General features: G+C 41.2%; 1 protein-coding gene across 1 annotated transcript in view; it reads left to right on the plus strand.

Annotated features, from left to right (window-relative positions):
* The window catches only part of synr (sayonara), a 128919-nt gene that overhangs the window by 90149 nt on the left and 15362 nt on the right, over window positions 1–23408 (plus strand). The window lies entirely within an intron of this gene.

The raw sequence follows: 23408 nt of genomic DNA on the forward strand, positions 1-23408 counted from the left end.
TCACGCCCTTCATGGCCCTTGTCTTCCTTTAACCGATATCTTCATTTTTCGAAGTGTCGGTTCTCTTCCTCTTTTTTCCTCGAATTAGTGTTATATAAAGGATTGTTGCCCAATTGTATTTCCTCTAATAACAATAACCACCACCATCACCACCCTCTAATAAACGTTCCCCACCCCCTTTCTCTATTTATCATTTCTTTATCAATTACTACGGCAAGTTCTTTCGAGTTGAACCTCGTATTTCTTTCATTATTTCTTCCTATTTTTTAATATATTTTTATTTGGCTTTATTCTTTTTTAACGTTTTAAATTATTTTAAAACCTATATATCCACTTTGATTTTGACGAAATTAAATCCTACACTGTTTTCCTAAGACTTCATTCACGTCACCTTTTACTCTTCGGCCGGAGAAACAAATGCCTACAAGACCTGCCTAGCAACGACTTTACATAAGTGCATACTTGATCTGCTTATGAACTTCAACTATATTTGTTTTCGGCGCAAGATAGTGATGTTCTGTTTACTCTCTTGACTGTGATTATTGTGTTTTTGAACATTAACTGAATTGCTACGATATGATACAATGTTAATTTTTTGCCTGTGTTCAATATATTAGTTGTTTTAAGATCTTCGCTAATTGGCTGATGATGACACTTGAAATGTGTTGAAACCGGTCCCAATAAACAGGTTGTAACTACTTTTTAGTTCAACTTACTACGGAGTATTGAAAGGTGGATCCTTCCCTATAATATTGTACATCTTCTTATGGATAAGATGGTTAAACGTAGGTTCTTCACTGTTGCATCTTTGGTTCAGATTTCTGCCACAACACGTTAAATTTGTGGTAACGGCGTGTATTGGCTCACACTAAAGGACGTAGGTCTCATTCCCCGCTAGGAAGTTGAAATGAGTAGGTATTAGGTTAATTCCTGGGGGAAATGTCGCTATCTCAATCAGTACAGACTTTACGAATAGCAGAAACACCCGATGGCTTTTTTTTACGTCGCACCGACACAGATAGGTCTTATGGCGACGATGGAACAGGAACGGGCAAGAAGTGGTAAGGAAGCGGCCGTGGCCGTGAGCATTTGCCTCGTTTGAAAATGGGGAAACCACGGAAAATCATCTTCAGAGCTGCCGACAGTGGGGTTCAAACCCACTATCTCCCGAATACTGTATACTGGCCGAACTTAAGCGACTGCAGCTATCGAGTTCGGTAATGGCTTTCTTTTAAATCTCGGATGTCCCAGTGTTCTGCATACCCATGATATTCCTAAAGACTGGCCACGCCTCCCAGACACACATTTATATGCAGTCCATTCGAATAATTTTCATTATTCATTTTCCTGTGCTAATGTGTAAAGTAAAATAGACCTTACAATACCGTATTGTAGGGATGTTGTTTGCATGGCAAATTTACGAACTCCTACAGTAGGTCTACAATGAATTTAAGTTCCGACTTCCTTTACACATTAGCATAGGAAAATCAACAACATAAAATTATTCTGATGTAATGCATATGAATATGTGACTTGGGACAGTGGTCAGTCTTAAGGAATATAATGGGTAAGAGGAGCATTGAGACATAGGAGGTTTTAAAAGAAAGCCACCGATTTATCCTCCAATCACTTAAGGTTCTTCATGCCCTGTACAGAGATGAGAGACCAAAGTGGAAGCGGGACAGGTTTTTCTCCATGCTCTGGTTTCTTTCACACAGTTTAATTCTGGTAGATGTAATCATTCACGTCTCAGAGCAACACAGCAACACCTCACTAATTCGAACCCCATTAGTCCGGACTTCGTTTAATCCGACAGCCGTTGAATAACAATACATAAATGCACTAACAGTATAAAGCTGACTTAGGAGCGCAGAAAGCTCTGAAACAGATTAATATGAACACGATTACTAAACCTAAGCCAAAACTTAGTTAAAGACCGTCTGAACCTTGTAATTAAATACGTTGAAGATAACAACGATGAAAACATATCTGCATATTACGAACATTTGAGGCATCTGCATGAGTTAATTAGTGACCAAATTAATGTGAAAGGAAGACAACAAGAGATCAACAATTTCTTCAAACCAGTAAGCGTGTCAAGTGTGGTCAATGAAGGCGTGCCTTGATTGCCGTGTGCTAATACTGCACCAGTTATTCTGTATTTTATAGGTTCTACTACTGTATTGCGTTAGATCTTGTGTCTAAATAAATAAAATCGTAACGACCGTGTGTCTATGCATTAACTATTTAGGCGAAATTTACGAACAATTATCCGTTTTAGGTTTAAAAATGACCATCTGCATATTTTTTAGCGTTAGTGTCTGATTGTCTGTTTGTTTGTTTGTCTGTTTGTCTATAACTTGAAAACTGCTGCATATATTTCTAGCAAACTTCATATTTAGAATCAACCTGTTCTTGGGTAGGTTTTAGGGGTAATATTGCTTCTAATTTCCTGAATTTACAGGGGGTTTATACGAAACTGAAACCGTGATTTTGCACTCCCTCAAAATATACACAACCGAACGTAATGGAAATTTACCTGCCTTAATAGAAATCAATTTCTAAACCGTTTTTTTTCTCATATTCATCATTTCAATACGAAGATTAATGGGCGAAATATCATTAACGGACCGTTCCTCGGTGCAAGTCCCACCGGACTATCATTGCAATGAATAATTCCCTTCTCGATTTGACTGCCAGAAGCCATAGGAGCATGCAATGTTCTTCAGAACTTCCCTAACTGATTGTGTCTGAAGTAGAAAAGGGGCCTTGCCATTGTAACGAAAACTCCCCAAATGGATTGTGATACCACAGTAGACAAGGGGGCCTTCTATTATAATGAAAACTTCCCAACTAGACTGAACTGCAGTAGGCAAGTGATCCTGCCTTTATTATCACAACTCTGCAACTCGCACTTTACATTGGAAACAACGTATGGGAACCTCCCCATGCTGTTTCTTGGATAATGCTAAGAGACATGCAATTAAAAAATTCTTACTCATTGCGTGTACAGTAATTTACTTCGATATCCATATACAATGTAGAATACCGTTGTGAAGCACGGGTACATTTGCTAGTAAATAAGTAAACAAATTAGTACAGATAATAACAGTAAAAGGTAGAGTGTGTGGAGTATTGCATCAAGAAGGTCCATATAAGAAAGAAAGAAAGAAAGAAAGAAAAAGAAAATCTGAAGCCTTTTTCCAGTCATTTGACGAGGTCAGGAATGAAATGAATGGAGTCCTCATCTAGCGCTGAGGATAGGAACTCTGCCCGCTGCCGAAGCCTGTCGCACTTCTATGGGGCAATGATTTATAACTGACAGATGAAAGGAAATGATATTTGAGAGTGTTGCTGGAATTAAATATGGCAGGGACAACCGGAGTACCTGGAGGATAACCTGTCCCACCTCCACTTTGTCCAGCTCAAATATCACATTGAGCGACCGGGATTTGAACCACGGAACCCAGCTGTGAGAGACCGACGAGCTGCCGCCTGAGCCACGGAGGCTTTAATCAGGTCCACATACTGGACACAAATGGTAATGAAATAATAATAATAATAATAATAATAATAATAATAATAATAATAATAATAATAATAATAATAATAATAATAATAATAATAATCAACATCATAAAAGGGAACAGTAACGATTCTATCACATGCTGGCCTTGTACATATGTGTGAATAAAGATAACGGAAATCAATCTCTATCTGTACTCGTAGTTTGTACAGAACATATAGTAGCATGCACACGATACTTGTGCATGTCTATGCAGGGGTCTTCGTTGAAGAAGATAGGCATCGATCGTAGGTTGCAGGGCAGTGTCATTATGTCCTCCTAATAGCGATGGTCATTAATGCATACAAATAAGAGGTCTAGCAATTGCTATGTAGTGACACTTTTTTACATAATCAACGGATTGTTATTACTTAGGATAATTGCATGGAAGGAAAGGAATTTATTGATATAATTGCAGCAGTCAGAAGAAAGGGATGTGAGGTATTGTATTTGGCCCATATACGTAGTGTGTTTGAAAAGGATCTCAAAGAGTCCTATTTACTTTACGTGGCACCAGCACAGGTAGGCCTTATAGCGACAATGGGATTCAAAAGGCCTCACAGTGAAAAAAAAGCGGCCGTGGACTGAATTAAGATGAAAACTTTAGATGTACGTCAGGGTCTTTATGTTGTTCTTGTTGTTTTTCTTGTTGTTTATAATCAATGTTTATGCTCAGAATATGTGTGGTAATGTTTTTGACAATTTTTCGCTCTAAAAAGGGAAGTGCCTCATCCATCATGCCAAAACCTCCTTTGAAACACTGGTGACATAACTAAAGTTCTACAGGAAGACTACGTGCAAAAGAGATCAGCTGGAAGGCTCCAGAATAAACTCCTGAATTACACATATAAGCAATATAAAAACGATTCAGGTAGGGTTGTACAGCCTTACAGTGGATAAGCCAGCATTGGAGAAATGCCTCAGAGTTCATGTATTTAGTTTTAGTCTGTGTATAAATCAATTTTTTTAGTAAATAACCACATGCCACAGATTTTTCTTTTCTTTTAATAAATAAATAAATAAATAAACAATGAGTCAAGGTCCACTCAGCTCTCCAGTGAAGCAGGGATGTGCAGTTGCGCCGCGTTACCGTCTGGCCACGTACGATTCCACTTCGACCCCGGACCTTTCTTGTGGAAACAGGTAGATAAGGTAGGTTTCGGCATTAGGCGTGTAACACTTCCCCTATAAGATATATATCTTGCAATTTGAAATAAACTTAGAATATCCGTAGTCAGCATCAGCATACGAATTTCTAACACAAAACCCTTGGAGCGTCCATATTCACTTGTCACGTCGAATAATCCGGTCAACTTTCTAGATGCGTACAAGACGCAACGGAGCAGTGACGATACTATCACAAGATGGTGTTGTAGGTATCTGTGAATAAAGAAAACGAAAACTAATCTCTTTCTATACTCGGAGTTATGAGCTACAGAAGAAATGCCTCAGAGTTCATGTATTTAGTCTGTGTATAAATCCATTTTTTTAGTAAATAACCACATGCCATAGATTTTTCTTTTCTTTTAATAAATAAATAAATAAATAAATAAATAAATAAATAAATAAATAAATAAAAATCAGCCAATTAATCAGTCAATAAAACAATCAACTTATGTATCCGCGAAGGTTTTCTTGCAATATGTCTTCCTTTTTCTTGCCCTTTTCCCCGGTTATCTGTGGTCAGTAGTAAGTCATCTGGATTTTGTCTGTTTTTACGGCCAGGTACACTTGGTAAATCCATTCATTGTGGAGGAATGATTTCACTATTGCGTATCTCTGTAGTGGTGGGTAGGGTGATGCTTTGTGCGTAAATGAAGAGATGCGAGTCACAGGAAATTACCAGATGTAGCTGAAATCCCAGACACGACTGAGAATTAAAGCACGAGACCCTCCGAACCGAAGGCCGTTACGCTGATCATTTAACCAGTAACCAGGACGAATATACATACACAAACTATTAACATGCTAAACCCGTAGCGTAACAGCCCATTTAGTGTTGTGGCCTCTCAAGATGACTGCTGTCTATCCAGGTGGCGTCACGATATTCTCAATCGTATTGCTTGGCGTTCCTGGTCGGGCCCACTACCTCTCATATGGAAGAGCTCCTCAATTAGTCTCACGAGGATACGTGAACCTCCTTTCCAACCATCAGTCCTTGGACTTGCCGGGATTCGAACTTAGGTCTTTTGAGTAATAAACAGGCACTCTACCCCTATATCACACGGCTGGTGCCATTATATAAATAAATAAATAAATAAATAAATAAATAAATAAATAAATAAATAAATAAATAAATAAATAAATAAATAAATAAATAAATAAATAAATAATCACCTCCCCAGCTGTATAATTTCCATTAGGCTGCAGTCGGTTTTATTAGGCGCCTTAGTTCTTCTCTGAAAATGTTGCTTTTTCGTGATAGTAAGTAAACAGACACAGGTCTGTCATATTCAAAAATCTTACGACACTAACCAACTAAGCACATTCCACATTGTTAACCCTAAAATTACCAAGACTTTTTTGATAACATCTTTTTACCAAGCATGGGTAAAAAATGCCCATACTGTAATTTCGTAATTATGGCTATATTTTTAAAGTCAGGTTATTCTATCATTTGAGACTAAATTAATTCTACCGAGCTCGATAGCTGCAGTCGCTTAAGTGCGGCCAGTATCCAGTATTCGGGAGATAGTAGGTTCGAACCCCACTGTCGGCAGCCCTGAAAAAGGATTTCCGTGGTTTCCCATTTTCACACCAGGAAAATGCTTGGGTTGTACCTTAATTAAGGCCACGGCCGCTTCCTTCCCACTCCTAGCCCTTTCCTGTCCCATCGTCGCCGTAAGACCTATCTGTGTCGGTGCGACGTAAAACAACTATCAAAAAAAGAAATAATAATAAATAAATTAATTCTCACATTATTAATGTGATAAGAATGAATTCAAAGTAATGCATAACAATTATATTATTGCCCACAAGGTTCATAGACTCAGTTGAACTTTATCCATTCTGGAGGTTCAAAGTTAATAGTAACAATGTTATTTGTTTTACGTCCCACTAACGACTCTTTTACGGTTTTGAGAGACGCCGAGGTGCCAGAATTTAGTCCCGCAGGAGTTCATTTACGTGCCAGTAAATCTACCGACACGAGGCTGACGTATTTGAGCACCTTCAAATACCACCGGACTGAGCCAGGTTCGAACCTGCCATGTTGGGGTCAGGAGGCCAGCGCCTTAACCGTCTGAGGGAGGTTCAAAGTTGGTAGGAAACTTTTCACATTGACATGGTACACACACAACTGAAAATATTGAATGTTTTCAATGTATGAAACTCCAGCTGGTACAAAATAATAATGCAACTACAATAACTTTCACTGATACAACAGTGAACATTTTAAATGACAGGTCTGACACATGAAATTTAAATCACCCTGCTCGATAGCTGCAGTCGCTTAAGTGCGGCCAGTATCCGGTATTCGGGAGATAGTAGGTTCGAACACCACTGTCAGCAGCCCTGAAGATGGTTTTATTTTCACACCAGGCAAATGCTGGGGCTGTACCTTAATTAAGGCCACGGCCGCTTCCTTCCCATTCCTAGCCCTTCCCTGTCCCATCGTCGTCGTAAGACCTATCTATGTCGGTGCGACGTAAAGAAAAAAAGAAAAAAAAGAAAAAAAAGAAATTCAAAGCCTTAAATTTTATCAGCAATGAAATAAAAGCGCCCATACGCAGATTATTTTAATTCATTTTATAATTTTTCAGTGATATACAGCGAATTAAGAAGAATTGAAGGTAACAGAAAAATGGAAGAAGAGACAAAAATATCTGAATGTCCTATATATTATTTTGCTTATGGAAAAATATATGGGCACTTACTACCCATGCTTGATAATATTATGGAGTTAAATATAGAAGGCGAGGACATGACCAAATGTACAACTCGACCAGTCTACTAGATTGGCTGACGACGCAAGTTCTACAGGCGGAGCTGATACTCCAGGGAACAGCCAACATTTTTAAGATTTACTTTGTTAGGAACAGACGCCATTGGACTTAGCAGTCCACTTGGAATGGGTGAGGAACGCTTCACCCAGGGTCGTCAGAACGTCGGTGATTTGAGGAATGCTTCTAGAATAATAAGTAGGAACGTCAGCCAGGAGATAGAGTCTCCGAGGGAAAGAATGATGGAGACAGGAAGAAAGAGAAGTTGGAAGGAAATGGAGAAATAAACAGGAAGGGTGGGGGGCGATAAACGAAGAAGCTCCATCAGAGGAAGTTAGGGAAGCAATGAAAGGACAGTACAACAGGACATCCTTAAAGCAGTAATGAGAATAACAAAAGGAGTGCGAAGGGGAGAATTACACTGTGACATCATCCGCACAGCACAGATTATTATTGTTATTATTTTGCTTGTGGTTTAACGTCGCACTAGCCCACTGGATGTTGAATGTTTTCGACGATGCAAGGATGCAAAAGGGCTAGAATTTTGAAGGTACCGACTGTGCCTTTAGTTAAGCATTCGACGGATGTGAAAATGAGAAACCATGCAAAACCATCCAAAACCATCATCAGGACTGTCGACGGTGAGATTCGAACCCACCATCTTCCGAACGCAAGCTCACAGCCACGCAGCCCTAACCGCACGACCAACTCAATCAGTAGTAGTAGTAGTAGTAGCAGCAGTAGCAGTATCAGCAGTAGTAGTAGTATTTGTTCATTATGCTTATTCAAAGAGCGTGTTTCAACTTCTTCGTTGGCCTGATGTATTTCGCCTTCTTATCCTCCCACAATCTCTACATGAATGCACTGTGTTGCATCTTGCGTTCTGTGGACCACTTCCAACCAGTTTTCTTTTTAGGTTTCTTCACAAATTTGTGTTTAGCCATTACTGTACTAAAGGCACCACGATCTTCTACGATGTCATACGTAATATTCATTTCTTGAAGGTCCGCCTTAGTTTCCTCTAGCCAGTTTATTTTTACCTTCTTTGAGTTGATTACTTTAAACAATCTTTTTTGGTGAGTCTATCGCTGTCCATTGTATAGACATGGCCATAGAATTTCAGGCGACTCTTGCGTACGGCATCCGTGAACCCGTAAGTTAATTAGCAGAGGGGCCTCAACCAAATCGAGCAGATCGAAGAGCAACCTGGCAAACTTCCCGCTCACGAGAGCACACACAGGAGTAGAAACTGGATGGACACACAACCCCCAAATTACTTTGATATCCTAAGAAGGTAATTCGAGTTTCATTCACACAGTTGCGTTATATAAGGCCTACAACGTGTTGGTAAACCGTAATTCACTGTATGCATCCGAGAATACAACAGTTAATTGCTTGCTACTCAAGAAAAGACAAAGATATATTTAGAAGAGGCTGAAAATAACGAGAAGCAAGGAATCCAAAAATTGTATGAAATTTCATTAATAATAGTAATAATAATAATAATAATAATAATAATAATAATAATAATAATAATAATAATAATAATAATAATAATTTTACCGGGAGGTACACCTCTACGCCGCACATTTAAATCTGGCGCATTAAAGAACTCCTCTACAGGAGAAACCGTGAACTTGAAACTGGACTTATAAATTTTCTCTGAAGATGGCACCACTAAAATTTGTTATTGTGAACTGTGTGAATTTCTACTTGTTTTTGTTTTCCATTCATCAAGAAGTTTGACGTTTGCCTTGGTGATTCTGAATAACTTTGGGCTGATCGCACGGTCCTCGTACCGGCGACGCATCTTTCAAATGTCTGCCTTATCAACTGTCGATGGTAGGTTCTGCGCCTACCATGGTTGTAACGGGTAACGGGGAATCAGGGTTCGATTCCGGAGAGGGAGCCTGAGAAACGGCTACCACATCCAAGGAAGGCAGCAGGCGCGCATATTACCCACTCCCGGCACGGGGAGGTAGTGACGAAAAATAACGATACGGGACTCATCCGAGGCCCCGTAATCGGAATGAGTACACTTTAAATCCTTTAACGAGTATCCATTGGAGGGCAAGTCTGGTGCCAGCAGCCGCGGTAATTCCAGCTCCAATAGCGTATATTAAAGTTGTTGCGGTTAAAAAGCTCGTAGTTGGATTTGTGTTCCACGCTGTCGGTTCATCGCTCGTCGGTGTCTAACTGGCATGATTCGTGGGACGTCCTGCCGGTGGTGGCGAGTCGAAAGCGCGCGGCCGCCGTGGTTATCCGCGTGCGGTTCCTGCGCGCCGTAGGCGGACCCCGATGAAATCCTACCGCGGTGCTCTTCATTGAGTGTCGAGGTGGGCCGGCACGTTTACTTTGAACAAATTAGAGTGCTTAAAGCAGGCCGGCTGCGCCTGAATACTGTGTGCATGGAATAATGGAATAGGACCTCGGTTCTATTTTGTTGGTTTTCGGAACCCGAGGTAATGATTAATAGGGACAGGCGGGGGCATTCGTATTGCGACGTTAGAGGTGAAATTCTTGGATCGTCGCAAGACGGACCGAAGCGAAAGCATTTGCCAAGTATGTTTACATTCTCTCATAGATGTCACTGCTAAAAAACTATGATCATGCACCCTGGTGCGAAGTGAAAGAACTTTTTTGAAGAAATTTTGTATTCGAAAGTTTTCTTCTTACTAAATTTTGTTCATTAATCTTTACGTTTGCAATATTTATCTTTTATTTCCGCCAGTTTTGAATTTAATTATTTGAAAAATTCTTGATTGGCTAATTTTCAACCAATCCCCTGTTTCTTCTTCGATTTTGAGTGTAACCTTTTCATTCACCAATAAAATTCTGTGGGTGTGTCTTGATTATTCACGAAAGATCTCGAACCTTCCCCGAGGGTTTATAAACTGCGGGTTTTCACGGCTCTTGGCCATTTGATCAACATATAACTTAGTGTGTGTGTCAAGCAGGAGGCGGGAGGTGCCTCTTTCTTCAGGCAGCAGGTCTTCAGCAAGGTACGGGCCAGTTTACTTATTTCTTGCTAGCTCCGCAGTTTAACCTGTGGGAATGGTCCGAAACCTTAAAGATGTAACCTACTTCTCTACAAAGGTAATTCTCTACCGGCTTATGAAAAAAGTTCATAAAATCTTTAACTGTAAATTGGGGATAGAGAGTGATGCACCCTCTCGAGCTCCCCTTCATTTTGGTTTGAGGTGACTACGTTTTGTAACTGACTTTCTTCCTTTCCGTAATTTGTTAAATTTCTTTATTATACGAGTCACCTCCGGAAATAGCCCCTGTTTCATTGGCCTAGAGCCCTTTAGGTTTTAAAATTCACATCTAGGAGTGCAAGTATTCGACTCTTTTCACTTTGTGTTCGGGCCATTTATTTAACTGTTATTTCTTGTACACGAAGGCCCTATAGGTTGGGTACAAGATACCTCAGTTTCAATTTTGTAAGCTGGGCCATGGAAAGCCAAAAGATATAAGATATTTTGGGTGTTGCCTGGAATAGACTTGAAAACTGAGAGCCTGTTAGCTCTTTTTCAAAGTAAGATTACTGAATGCCTTTTGAAGGCTTAATATTGTGAGTTGGGAGCCATTGCTCCAGGGATTAGGGGATTTCTGCCCTTAAGTAATGTTATGATCCTTGTAAAGTTAAGTGTGTAGCTCAGGAATTGTTAAGTGAGGACTTGATTATACCGCCAATCTTGTGTTTGCTAGACTTGTTTATTGCTACTGGTACCTGTTACATTGTTACTTTTTTTTTTTTTTTTTAGAAAAAAGTATAACCTTTGTTACAGTTTTAGATTAACTTTGATTTTGTAGTTAGACCCATTCGCCCCGGCACCTTCTTTCACCTCTGCTGGTCCACGGGTAGCCCCGTAATGATAATAATAATAATAATAATAATAATAATAATAATCATAATAATATCGTGCGCGTAGAGGCGCGCGGCTGTGAGCTTGCATCCGGGAGATAGTAGGTTCGAATCCCACTATCGGCAGCCCTGAAGATGGTTTTCCGTGGTTTCCCATTTTCACACCAGGCAAATGCTGGGGCTGTACCTTAATTAAGGCCACGGCCGATTCCTTCCAACTCCTAGGCCTTTCCTATCCCATCGTCGCCATAAGACCTATCTGTGTCGGTGCGACGTAAAGCCGCTAGCAAAAAAAAAAAAATAATAATATCGAAGTGTAATTAGACCTGAAACATTACATGCAGCAGAATGCTTAACACTTAGAAGGCATAGTCTGCTTTAAAAACTGGCAATTAAGGGAAGGGGGATAATCCGAAATTTTTTGTCCCAGTCTCAAAGATAGTGTTTACAGACTTCGGAGCAACTTAGAAATATACACCCACTCCGAAAATATGTTAAGCGTAATCAGAAAAGGAGAATAACGTTTTATGCTCACCTCCTCAAATTGCCAGCTGAAAGAATCTGTAAACGTCTGTTATCCTACTTCAGAAGTCTCAAAACGATTGGTGGTTGGTGGATATTGATCAAGGTATTTTGAAGTATGGTATCTCAGAAACAGACATTCAACCACGAACATAACTCAAACACAAACTTAGACAGGTTCACGGAGAAGAAGTTCCAACACGACTGAAGCATGTTCATTCTGAAGCATGGAAGAAAACACACTCCGAAAAGAAGAAAAGCTGGTGGGCCTGTGGGAATACAAACAGTTGAGTTCTCGCGAATAATAATAATAATAATAATAATAATAATAATAATAATAATAATAATAATAATAATAATAATAATAATAATAATAATAGACTACGGCATTTGGGTCACGTAGTTGTCATCTTGCATTCGGAAGATAATGGATTCGAACCACACTGACGGCAGCCCTGAAGATGTTTTCCGAGCTTTCCCATTTTCACACCAGGCTCTACTTTAATTAAGGCCACGGCCGCTTCCTTCCCCACTCCTAGCCTTTTCTTATCCCGTCATCGCTATAAGACATATCCTTGTCGGTGCGACATAAAGCAACTTGTAATAAAGACAAAATAATCGCTATCTCCAGAGTTTTAAGGTTGGTACTCATCCTCAGAATATGGTCTTGCAGGTAAAAGTTATATTTATATTAGATATTTTCATACAACACTTGCAGGCTACCATAAAGACAAAGAGTACCTTAGCCAATAGATTATATTTCACTAAAGATTTTAACGTAGACTTACGTTCCTCGACAATGGGTGCACGGAAATAAATATTTTCAGACGCTTTTAGTGTTTGGTTAGAACTCGAACATCGCCGAGAGTATTGAACGTACGAATATTTTCAGACGCTATTGTTGTTTGGTTAGAATGCGATTATCGCCGAGAGTATTTACAAATATTTTCAGACGCTTTTAGTGTTTGGTTAGAACGTGAATATCGCCGAAAGTATCTAACTTACAAATATTTTCAGACGTTTTAGTGCTTGGTTAGAACGCGAATATCGCCGAGAGTATTTAACATGCGAAATTTTCGGACGCTTTTAGTGTTTGGTTAGAACGCGAATATCGCCGAGAGTATTTAACTTACGAATATTTTCAGACGCTTTTAGTGTTTGGTTAGAACGCGAATATCGCCGAGAGTATTTAACGAATATTTTCAGACGCTTTTAGTGTTTGGTTAGAACTCGAACATCGCCGAGAGTATTTAAGGTACGAATATTTTCAGACGCTATTGTTGTTTGGTTAGAATGCGATTATCGCGGAGAGTATTTAACTTACGAATATTTTCAGACGCTTTCAGTGTTTGGTTAGAACGCGAATATCGCCTAAAGTATTTAACTTACGAATATTTTCAGACGCTTTTATTGTTTGGTTAGAACGCGAATATCGCCGAGAGTATTTAACTTACTCAATATTTTCTGACGCTTTTAGTGTTTGGTTAGAACGCGAATATCACCGAAAGTATTTAACCTACGAATATTTTCTGACGCTTTTAGTGTTTGGTTAGAACGCGAATATCGCCGAGAATATTTAACTTACTCAATATTTTCTGACGCTTTTAGTGTTTGGTTAGAACGCGAATATCGCCCGAGAGTATTTAACTTACTCAATATTTTCAGACGCTTTTAGTGTTTGGTTAGAACGCGGATATCGCCGAGAGTATTTAACGAATATTTTCAGACGCTTTTAGTGTTTGGTTAGAACGCGAATATCGCCCGAGAGTATTTAACTTACGAATATTTTAATGGCTCAATTGACAGGTAAAGGAAGAGGTTACCTGTTGCAAAAGAACAATTGAAAATTTGAAACGTAGTTTTCATGAAATGGCGCTTCAAATTTAGTCAACATGTATGCTAAATATGTGAAGTCACACGTAAACTCTGTTACAAGATGGCGCTGTGTTAACTCGCGCGCTCAGTTGGAGCTTAGCTGTCGTTGTGAATACATCGTGGTCAGTTGTAGAGAATAACAAATTTCATAGAAAAAAAAAGATTTGATTGGATTTCGGAAAAAAACGTGCAAAATTAAGAGTTGAGACGAGAAAAGTGAACGATGAAGAAATAATATAAATGAAACGAGGTGAGCGTAATAGGTGTGACTATAAGGAACTGAAACAGTGAAAAGAAGTTATTAAACAACTCTAAGAAAACCTCAACATCCTGTGTCCGTTACAATAGTGACAGCCTACCGCCATTTTTTAAATACCTAAATTAAAACAGGGTAGCTTCAAGGTGGTTGTTATGGTCTATACGTGTGGCTTCTGAAGATCGCTATCGACGCCATAATTGAGTGGAGAAGATCGGCAGTTAGTCCAAATCTTTTCAAGAATTCAACGAGTAGCCGGAGGGAATGGCCCCTCGAGCACCAACCATGAGGATTTGTCTTTTTCTTTTCAAGAACAACTTCTTCATGTTGGTCTTCATTTGCCTCATACCGGATAGTCCGTTCGCTTATGTAGCCTACTGATGTGTGAGGGCTAATGGCGATGATGTCTATTCGTCTGTTGCTCTCGTAAGGTGAGAGACCGTGCACTTCCTCATAGGTTGCATGGCGTTTTAGTTTTCATCAATCAGGGATCAGGTGGTACGATGGCGAGATTTACGCAGTTCACCATGTGTTATCTTCTGGTAAACGAACCTCGGTGATCTCATGGAAAAACCATCTTTGCTCTAACATGACCCCGAAGTCATAAGAAAAATGACCTTTTTGAAGAACTGAAGACTGACCCTTTGGTTAAAACAAAGAGTTACCTACTTCTATTACAAAATAAAATATCATACCGTACTACGCCGGCCCAGCGGTCTAGGGGTAACGTGCCTGCTTCTTACCCGAAGGATCTGGGTTCGATTACTGCCCAGGTCAGGGATACTTACCTGGATTTGAGGGTTGGTTCGAGGTCCACTCAGACTATGTGATTAAAGTGAGGAGCTATCTAAGGGTGAGATGGCGGCCCCGGTCTAGAAAGCCAAGAACAATGGCCGTAAGGATTCGTCGTGCTGACCAAATGATACCTCGTAATCTGCAGGCCTCCGGTCTGAGCAGCGGTCGCTTGGTAGACCAAACTCTTTCGTAGCTATTATGCCATGGGTTTATTTTTTGTTCATAATGTTATCAACAAGTATTGAATGAGCTGCAAGAGAAACGGAAGGAAATATGGGACGATTTCTATGCGATCGAAGCAATGATGTCGACTGACTGGATGGACTCGAACTACGAGCTGCGACATGTAGTTACCCGCCTTGCGGTTCATGGGTTTCACCACAGAGTGTGAAGCATGAAGGAGTTCTACGTCCCAGATATACAGTGTCTGTGTGAACTATGCGGACGGCCATGTGACAGATATCACGAACTGTAGTGTAACCGACGCGGCTCCTCTCTAAGAAAGTTCTGTGAAAATTAATTATTCCATGCACATTGTGCGAAATTCTATACTATTATTATTAATAATGTTATTTAAATTACTACTTTAAAGGTTTGCGGAGACACTGAGGTGCCGGAATTTAGTCCCGCAGGAGTCCAGACAGTAAATCTACCGGCACGAGGCTGACGTATTTGAGCACCTTCAAATACCACCGGACAGAGCGAGGATCGAACCTGCCAAGTTGGGATCAGAAGGCCAGCGCCACAACCGTCTGAGCCACTCAGCCTGGGGCTTTCTTGTTTTGCTTTGGTTTTTGGTATTATTTTCTTTAAACAATGAAACAGTCACATATTGTATACAGAATGTTTAAGTCAAATGTATGGCATGTTTTATCGGCAGTTATTACTTGTGATAATCAAAACTAGTTCATTGAACAAGTGTCAAAGAACAGATCCAATTCCAGCTGGCCTTGCATGTGATCAAGTTGTGAAATGACCATACAAGAATATCATATCTGTCATTTTCCTCCCACAATAATATTCCATTGGCCTATGCACTGTTTACATTGCACAGAATAATGCACATGCACTATACTCTTTGCTCAATGCTTGCACGAACGCTAACCATGATCTGATAACAACCGTAATAAACAACTAAGTGGTAACGATAACGTCCGCTTTACCATTCGTGCACTTTACCTATAAATAAAACTAATGTGTTAGTGCGACGTAAAAACTAGCAAAAAAGGAAATGTCCAGAGGAATCTAAAATCTCCGAATTGGCCGAGAATAGACCGCGGACCCTCTGAATCGAAGACTTATTTCCTTTAATTCCAGGTGGAACATACGGTCTCGACGAAATTTTTCCAGCTAGTTCTATCTGCCGCCAATGCTTTCACCTCCCCCCATGTATTGTTAACTCCTGTAATCTTATTGTCTATGGTTCTCTTCCAGGTAATCCTCGGTCTGCCTTTCTGCGCCTGCCTTGTGGATTCCAGCTCAATGCCTGCCTTGTGATATTTTCTTTCGGTCTTCTTAGGTGTGCCCAATCCATCTTCATTTTCTTCTCCATTATATGTTCCTGCATGGGACTTAGACTTGTGGCCACCCAAAGGTCTTTGTTTGAGATGATCTTCAGCCACCTTATGCACATAGTATACCTCAAACATCGATTTATAAAAGTCTGAATCGAAGAACTCAATGTATACAATTCAGCCAAGGCACCGGAACCACACTAGAGAACTGTGTATATGTAAATCTTCTCCAGTTTCTCTATCGCTTCGGGTGTGAAGTGAGATCAATTTTAGTAGGAAGTTCTTTACGAGGTTACGTCCCAGATGCGACCGTGCCGGATGCGACCCGGCCATTATCGTGCCAATAGCGACCGAGCGGATAAGCATCGTGCCGCATGCGACCCATCAATTACGTATAATGGATCTGCATTAAGGGCTGTCACCAAGTGGCAGATTGCTTATAAGTGGCTAAGTTGGTCTTTTCTAAAATAAAGGTCTGACAGCGTGGTTAGCAGGTTCGAGTGCCGTTGGCCGAAAGAAAAATATAATAATGTTGCTGGCTTTACATCCCAGTAACTACTTTTATGGTTTAAGGAGACGCCGCGGTGTCGGAATTTAGTCCCGCAGGACTTAGTTTACGTGCCAGTAAATCCACCGAGACAAAGCTGACGTATTTGATCACGTTCAAATACCACCGGACTGAGCCAGGATCGAACCTGCCAAGCTGGAGTCGGAAGACTAGCATCTCAACCGTCTGAGATGTCTGAGCCACTTAGTCTGGATGAAAAAAATTCACCATCAGAATGCTGGCCGGCAGGGCAGGAAAGTTGGTGGTAGACAGTTTCAAATCACTAGATTGCATGCCAAAAACCTGGATTCACATCCAAACCCTTTCGCAGTGTTCAAATGGAGTGAGGGGATATGATGCTGTTGATAGTGATTCGGGCGTCGGATGGCGACGTAAAGCATTGAGCAGACCCCTTGGTATTATTCGAGAGGAGTAGGCTACGAGCCGACACCGGGTTTCATCTCTCCCTAGTTCATTATCATAATCCCACATCCCGGCGCGCAGGCCGCCCAAGGGAGTCAGGTAGAAAGACCTCCACCAGGCAAGCCGAACACGTCCTCGGACACTCCTGGTACTAATAGGACATGATAAGTAAATAGGCCTACGCCTAATTCGTAAATAATTTCAGAGAATTAGGATCTTCTTTTATTGCTTGTGGCATTACGTCGCACCGACACAGACAGGTCTTAAGGTGACGATGGGATAGGAAAGGGCTAGGAATGGGAAGGAAGTGGCCCTGGTGTTAATTAAAGTACAGCCCCAGCATTTGCCTGGTGTAAAAATGGGAAACCATGTAAAACCATCTTCAGGGCTGCCGACAGTGGGATTCGAACCCACTATCTCGCGGATGCAAGCTCAGGGCCGCGCGCCTCTAACCGCATGGCCAACTCGCCCGGTGGGAACAGACGTAAACGCATCATCATGTTTCGTGTTGTAAAACGAGTTTCCCCCAGAAGCGTTATGTAATGTAGCTGCTTATAGGACTTATTGAAATGGCATTGCACTTCGTTTAGCTTACCTTATCTTGGGTGATGACACAACTTATCAAATGACAATTTGCTTGTCAACGCCAGTCGCATCCTGCACGGTTACAGATTATGCGGTCGCTAGTGGCACGGGTCGCATGCAGCACGGTCGCATCTGGCACGCCACCTTTTACGATCGGATGCTCTTCTTGACGTCAGCCTCATCACAGGAGTTAATGAGATGAAATGAATGAAGTGATATATGATAGTAGGGAGGGAGAGGATGAAACGCGGTAGCTGCACATAGCATACACCAAGGGGTCTGCTCAAGGATTAACCTCTCCACCCGACTGATGGTTTACCATAAACAACGTAATTTGCCCTCACTCCACATTAACCCTACAGAGAGGTTTGGATTTGAATCCAATCTTTTGGTACACAATCTAGTGATTAGAAATTGTATACCACCACCTGAGCTACCCTGACGACCAATATTCTGATGCAAAAATGCTTTCGACCAATAGGACTCGAGCTATAATTTGAAATTTGGAGTAAATCACCTAAGTAACGTAACATACAACATGTGACAAAGTTCGGTGAATGAAGTCAGAACGGTCTATCCGGCAAAAATGGCGACACACAACGCTGCACCTGCGTAGCAGCATGTTTTGACCACCTGCTCCCAAAGTTGTTCAGTTGTGCATCGTCTGTGTATGCCGTGTAAGATCTGTTTGACATAGTGCGTGTTTATTTCGTTGGTTCTGAACTGCAAACGGTAACAGGAACATGAACGACCAAAAGATCAATGTACAGTTTTGTTTTAAGCTTGGCAAGACACCGAAAGAAACGCATGCGATGCTGGTACGTGTTTATGAAAATCAAGCACTGTCCTTGAAGTGTGTGTACGAGTGGTTTGCCCGTTTTCGAGGAGGCCGGGAAAGTGTTTCTGACAACCCCCGTAGCGAAAGACCGGCGACCGCCGTCAGTGACGAAAACATTGAGAAGGTGAGGACATTAATCACAAACGATCGGCGATTAACTGTACGGATGATAGCGGATGAACTGCAGATTAACCGTGAATCCGTGCGACAAATCGTTACCCATAAGTTAGGGAAGGGTAAAACGTGTTCTCGTCTTGTGCCACATCACTTGACTGACGATCTGAAGCAGGCACGTTTACAGGCTTTACAGGATTTTGTCGAAACGGCGGATGCGACACCAAATTTCTTGAACTGTATTGTCACTGAGGATGAAACCTGGTGTCTCAGGTACGACCTTGAAATGAAACGGCAAAACATGGAATGGCGATTTCCGGGATCTCCTCGTCGGAAAAAGGTCAGAGCCGAAAAGTCACCCATCAAACTCGCTTTGAAAGGAAAGATATTTGACGATATTCCTGACAACCAACGAAACGTGACGAGGTTTTTGAACACCATCCCAAAGGATGTTTCCAGAACATATATCGCCGATCTCAGCAGTGCATAGTTATGGGAGGGGACTAAGTTATTCCGAAGGACAGTGAGGTCACTGCCATGCATTGTTCATCTATGTTGATAGTACAGGAATATTCACCGAACTTTATTGTCACACGGTGTACATATATCTTCACTAGAAACTGTTACGCCTTTCAGCGTTCCGTTTATGATATTCCGTGAATGAACTACCGCCTTCCCAACCCCCTGTTAACAACCAGCTCCATGGCGTCATGTACAGTAGTTTCACACCTCCTTCATTGAAATATTAAAAGCTGGCTCTAAACACCGTCGCAATCGCTTCCTCCTGCTTCTCTCACCACCCCATGACTGAATCCATTATTCTGCTATGTAACCATCTCCTTCTCTATTCATCTCGCAGTACCCTACAGGTTAAGTCCATTCAAACATACAGCTTCAAGCAACTATAGTAGTTAATTCTTTCCTTAGTCTTTCTCTTCCCATTCCAAGTATCCTGCGGCACCTCTTATTACCGGTATACTACATTAAACGTCTGTTATTTCAAGTTATGATTAATTTATCCTAATTCCACCCAGTTTTCACCCCCGTACATGAAATTACGCCTGAAAGGAAAGACAATTTCATCCAATATCTCAGTTCTTTCTCAAAGAATACTAATGATTGCAACCGCGAGGTCACTATATTACTTTGCTACACTTCGATACGTGTTCACTTACCCGCCTGGGAAAATGAATATCCTAAGTAATTGAAATGATACTCCTGTTTCAGTTTCCTATTACCTATCTGTCAATGAATCATCTTATAAATGCTAATTTTCTTATCACACTCGCTGCATTTTCTTAACATACCACATTGCAAGATTTCAGCACATTCTGGTATTTAAACAACTTCGTGAAAATTGTTAAACAATTATTTTTTCGACCCACTGAACGCCCGACCACTCCATTGTATACCTCTCAGTAAACTGCCCGTGTAAACTAAATAAGGTGTGCAGAAATTATATCGTAAATAACTTTTCGACAGCACTATTGAACACACATTTGTCTAGTGAAGAATAGTTGAAATTTCCTACTTAGCTGAATGGGGATATCTGCAGAGTATCGTTAGTTTTCGATCTTACTGTAGCGGTTCTCTTGGGGTGGCAGAATTTCCTCACTTCATCCTTCCCCTCTCGTTTATGTCTTTCATTTCAGTTTCCTGTCAATTACTTAAACAATGGTTGTTGTTTGTTATTTTTGTTAATGAAACACCGGCATAACTATAAGAGGGCGAAAGCTTGGTATTGAAATATACATTAGATAGACTTGAAATGTCAGAAAGAAAAATCATTAGGTAAATCCTAGGGCCCAATGAAAAAAGTACAGAATTTTGGGAATTAAGGAACAATAAGGCCAGTGACATTTTTTGAAAGGGTGTTTACCTTAAAAAGGCAGTGGGCAGGCCATGTTGCTCGGACAAAGCTTGTGCTTGAGGGGAGTCCGAAAGATCATCTGAGACCTAAGGGAAGAACACCAGACAGATGGATTAAAGACATCCGGAAGATTACTGGGATCAATTGGCAGAACATGGCTCAAGACCGTCCCAGATTGAGAGACCTCATGAAAACCTACCTTGCTTCGGACTTAAAGAGGCCACATCATAAAAACGATTGAATATGTCTGATAGTGATAGTGAAGGAAATGTATCATAAGATAGAGAGTCTCTGTGGCTCAGGCGGCAGCGCGCCGGCCTATCACCGCTGGGTTCCGTGGTTCAAATCCCGGTCATTCCATGTGAGATTTGTGCTGGACAAAGTGGAGGTGGGATAGGTTTTTCTCCAGTTACTGCGGTTTTCCCTGTCATAATTCATTCCAGCAACACTCTCCAATATCATTTCATTTGTCATTCATTAATCATTGCCCCAGAGGCTTCGGCAGTCGGCACAATTCCTATCCTCCATTCCTGACCCGGTCGAATGACTGGAAACAGGTAATGGATTTTCATTTCATTTCATCATAACATAGAAACGTAAACAATAAGAAAAAGGAGACCGTTAATTTTTGCACATGTCTTCAGGAGAAACAAGACGTAATGCAGGAGAATCAGAATGCTTATACCAAGAACGCTTTTCTGGGCGAATACAATATTACCAGATTCGGACACGTTTCGAAAGAGTTTTAGAAGGTCTGCCTGAGACGATGTCACTTGGAAGGGGTCTGTTCTGGATGCGCCAGTGACATCTGATGATAACGAACAAACTGTGCAAAATGCAATTGATAATAATAATAATAATAATAATAATAATAATAATAATAATAATAATAATAATAATAATAATAATAATGTTATTTGTTTTACGTCCCACTAACAACTTTTTAAGGTCTTCGGAGACGCTGAGGTGCCGGAATTTAGTCCCTCAGGAGTTCTTTTACGTGCCAGTAAATCTACCGACACGAAGCTGTCGTATTTGAGCACCTTGAAATACCACCGAACTGAGCTGGGATCGAACCTGCCAAGTTGGGATTAGAAGGCCAGCGCCTTAACCGTCTGAGACACTCAGCCCGGCAAAATGCAAGTGAGAAAAAACCCGCACTCCAACTCATGAGTCATAACAAATAATCGGAATATCAGCAGGCACCTGTACAGTGCATATTGCATCTCAATAAATAGTGAGCAGTGAATGTGTTTAGTGATCATGATTACTGTTAATGTTATTGCTACAACTCATGTACATGTAGGATTGAAATAAATGCACAACATAAATTCGGCTATCACCGGGTTTGAACGCTGGCCCGTTACCGCCGTCGGCCACAGAGGAGTCCAGTGCAGCTGTTATTATACCATAATACTTCAATATCAAAGCCGTTTCTGATTAAACGCGGAGCGTAGCTTTCATGGCTCTACGCTTTCATGTATTATTATGCCCCTTATTAGTCCGGCCCCGCGGTGTAGGGGTCAACGCGTCCGCCTGTCACCCGGCGGCCCCGAGTTCCATTCCCGTCTGGGTGAGGGTTTATTAATTGTAATTATTAATATCCCTGGCCTGGAGACTGGGTGTTTGTGTCGTCCTTAACGTTACTTTCCTCACATTCAACACTCTATACTTCCGCAACTACACGTACACGCAGGTTCCTATCATATGGTGAATGTAGTGGCAAAAGATCTTCAGAGGTCGACACCACGAACAAATATCATTTAAAATCTCCTTTGTTGCTGGTGTGTTAGCAGCGAATACACATATTTCAAGACCCGTATCTGCAAAGACAAAGACACCTCCATACAGGCCATGAAGGCCCTTGGAGGAGTGGAAGGTAAAGGCTTCCACCATTGTTAACCGCGGCACCTGATGGGGTAGAGTGGTTAGCTATACGCCCGGCCGCCTTTGCCCCCAGGAATTAACCTGGTACTCATTTTTGGTGTAGGCTGAGTGAACCTCAGGGCCATATGCACCTCCGGAAGTGGAAATCTCGTTTCTTAAATTTTACGACTTCCTGACGGGGATTCGAACCTACGTCCTTCCGAGCGAACAGAGCACACCTCTACCACCTCGGCCAGGCAGCCCCTCCCGTATCTACACATGAAGTTATTGTTGCGAATAAAGCACTATATGCTTTATTGAACTAATGTAATCAATGATTCGATTAGTACACACACGTAATTATACTTGAATATGTATGAGCCTCCTACTGCCATTTCTTGATGGATGCAGTACATCTGCATCCGTTTCTTTTTTTGCTTTACGTCGCTCCGACACAGATATGTCTTATGGCGACGATGGGATAGGAAAGGTCTAGAAATTGGAAGGAATCGGCCGTGGCCTTATTAAGGTACATCCCCAGCATTTGCCTGGTGTGGAAATGGGAAACCACGGAAAACCATCTTCAGGGCTGCCGATAGTGGGGTCCGAACCCACTATCTCCCGATTACTGGATACTGATCGCACTTAAGCGACTGCAGCTATCCAGCTCGGTCATCCGTCTCTTGGCAGAGTCCAAAACTAGCTTCCAGTCTCAATCTCATCCATAACTGTGACAATATGGAAGCTGCTGGGGTAGAGGTGGTGCTGAGTAACGATATTCGGAGCACAACGAGTGTGTATGATTGTTATAAAAAGTGTTGTTCATAGG

This window comes from Anabrus simplex, chromosome 5 (assembly GCF_040414725.1).
Source record: "Anabrus simplex isolate iqAnaSimp1 chromosome 5, ASM4041472v1, whole genome shotgun sequence".
Classification (NCBI taxonomy): Eukaryota; Metazoa; Arthropoda; class Insecta; order Orthoptera; family Tettigoniidae; genus Anabrus; species Anabrus simplex.